The sequence below is a fragment of the Vombatus ursinus genome, unplaced genomic scaffold (assembly GCF_900497805.2).
Source record: "Vombatus ursinus unplaced genomic scaffold, bare-nosed wombat genome assembly UNPS02013902.1, whole genome shotgun sequence".
In the NCBI taxonomy this organism is placed as follows: domain Eukaryota; kingdom Metazoa; phylum Chordata; class Mammalia; order Diprotodontia; family Vombatidae; genus Vombatus; species Vombatus ursinus.
The window spans coordinates 6,704-9,405 of NW_020953680.1; the positions used below are offsets into that span (position 1 = coordinate 6,704).

Consider the following 2,702-nt stretch of genomic DNA (forward strand, 5'->3'; position numbering starts at 1 on the left):
AGTACGCCTAGAACAATGTATATAAAAACAACAACATTGTAAAAATGAAATAATTTTGAAAGATTTAAGAACTGTGGTCAACCCATGATCAGCTATGATTCCAGAAGACCAAAAATGAAAAATGTTACCCATCTCATGACAGAGAAGTAGTGGAGCAAATATTTAGAATGAGACACTTAATTTTTTTGGATATGGTCAATAAGGGAATTTGTTTTGCATGACAATGCATACGTGTTGCAAAGATTTTTTTTTTTTTCTTTTTTCACAGAATGAGTGGAGAAAGATGAGGAGAGAGGCAGCTAGGTGGCGCAGTGGACAAAGCTCAAGCCTTGGAGTCAGAAGGACCTGAGTTCAAATGTGACCTCAGATACTTGACACTTACTAGCTGTGTGACCCTGGGCAAGTCACTTATCCCCGACTGCCTCACCAAAAAGCAAAAAATAAAATAAAATAAAATAAAATAAAAAATAGAAAGATGAGGAGAGAAAATAAATTCCTGTTAATTGGAAAAATAATATATGTGGTTGTGATGAGCTTCACTGAATCATTCCTACTCACTTGCCTATTTCCAAAGACACAAATATACAAGAAGATTGGTCAAGATCAGAAATGACTTCATGGCCATGGGTCAAAATTTTTTCTCTGCTCAGTTAAGTTCCTGAGGGGAAAAAACTTACAACCTTGGTCTTAAAAAGCACGACCAGTGATCTAAGCCACTAGGCCAGTGGCAGTCAAAGGAAAATATAGTAACAGTCCCCAGTACCTGTCATTTTAGTTTGCTGGTATCTCTATTTCCTGCTTCTCCCAACCTCCCCACTATTCTCTTTGTCTTTTTTTCCTTTCCTCTTTCCCAATCTGATTTTAACTTTGTGAAGTTGAATGTTACACATTTTAAATGTTAATGTCTTGTGCTTCTTAGCAGATAAACACAAGTGAAATCTGGACCATTCAAATCAATTATAGCATACTAGAAAGAACACCAGATTTGGAATCAGAGCATTCCTGCCTTTGTTGCACTTGTGAGCTAGGTTTCCTCTTCTGTAAAATGAGGGCATTAGACTAAATGACCTTTATAGTGCCTTCCAGATCTAAGTACTGAAACCCTATGATCTTCGAACTTGAAAAGAGGCTTTGCAAAATCACTGACATAGCCCCCCCCCCCATCACATCTACCAGAGTGTTGGCATAATGTTGTGTCCCACTTATATCTATCAAGGTTAAAATTATATTCTTGAAAAGAATGTAGAGGGCCAGCTGTTGGAGGGGCTGTGAGGCGCGAGTGGGCCCTAACATGGGCACCAGAGGCTCCAAGGGCCGGAGACTGGGGCCCTTCTCATCTGCTGTGGCCGCGGGCCTGGGAGGCAGTCTCGAGCTCACCAACACGGCCCGTGCCCAGAATGCCCAGGCCCAGGCTCGGGGATTCCGCACCGCGCCATCCTTCGTGTTCACCTGTCACGGTTCCACGTATTATGATGAAGATGGTGACAAGTTCTATGAGGAAACAATTGTCACCAAGAATGGGCGAAAGCGTGCCAAGCTGAGGTGGGTGCAGAAGAACCTGATCCCTCTGGGTATCATGAGGCTAGACCACGGGGGATTTCCCGGGGATCATCTGGGAGATGTGAGCCCTGTAGCCCCTTCCTGCCCACATCCCAAGTCTGCGGGCTGGTGGGTATGCACAAATGGATAGGAGGAGGGGCAGCAGGACCAGAAAGAGGCCTTGGCTGGGGAAAACTCCCCACTTCCTTGGCAGGGCACCCCATGCTGCTGAGTCCACAAGCTCAAAGTGTGAGTCCTGATGAGAGGTGTCTGGGTTAAAGCAGCAGCCCCAGAATGAATTCCACCTGAAGTGGGCCCCTTGATGGGCCATATTTTTTCATCTACAAACCAAGAGGTGGAGAAGCTGGGTGCCCAGTTCTGTTTCTTCCACAGTACTGGGTGATGTCAGTTTGAGGGAGGGTCTGGGCATAAAGGATGATTGATTTGGTTCACTGGAGGAGGTATTTTCTCTAGGATCTGAGTGCCTGGGTAAAGAAAGGCGGTAGGATACTCAGTTTGTCTTCCTGAATCCGAAAGTCCCACCCCACCTTCTAATATCCAGAGGAGTGTCAGGAAATAAAAACTAGGTGAAAGCTCAGGCCAGGAATTTCAGGGTACAATTTCATTCCTTCTGACCTCAACCACCTCCCAATACCCCTCCCTCTCCTATTTCCTTGTAGCATGTGCCTGTCATGGGGGAAGGGGCAGGAGTGGCCTGGGGCTTGGTCACTGTCAGGGAGACAAGGAGACACAGAACTTTACAAGCAGGGTCTCATCTTTTCCTGGCCCTTCCCTTTGTATCCCCAGGGGCTGTGGGGCTGGCCACCAGGAGCTTTGCTATACACAAGCAGTGCCCTCTTTTCTCCTTCCCCTCACATTTCTGAGCATTTCAGATGTTTGCTACCTCAATTTCTACTACCCCCAAGGGAGGCTGGTTTCAATGAATTTCAGAACCACCCCTGATCCACTGCCCCACTCCCCTTCTCCTCACTCCCAGCCCACAATCAGCTCAGCCTGCTGGAACTGAAGGGGATTAAAAGATCTCCTATCTGGGGTGGGTTTCACTTCCTACACTCTGATCCTCCCCGAACCTCACCCCCCTATACACATATACATCTGGTCCCTGAGGGTATGGTTGGAAACTGAAGGGGTAGTGAATCTTA

At 46.3% G+C, this 2,702-nt stretch overlaps 1 pseudogene; it reads left to right on the top strand.

The window, feature by feature from the left end:
• Positions 1-1,291: 1,291 nt before the first annotated feature.
• LOC114040628 lies at positions 1,292-1,625 on the top strand (annotated as a pseudogene).
• The last annotated feature ends 1,077 nt before the right edge of the window (positions 1,626-2,702 follow it).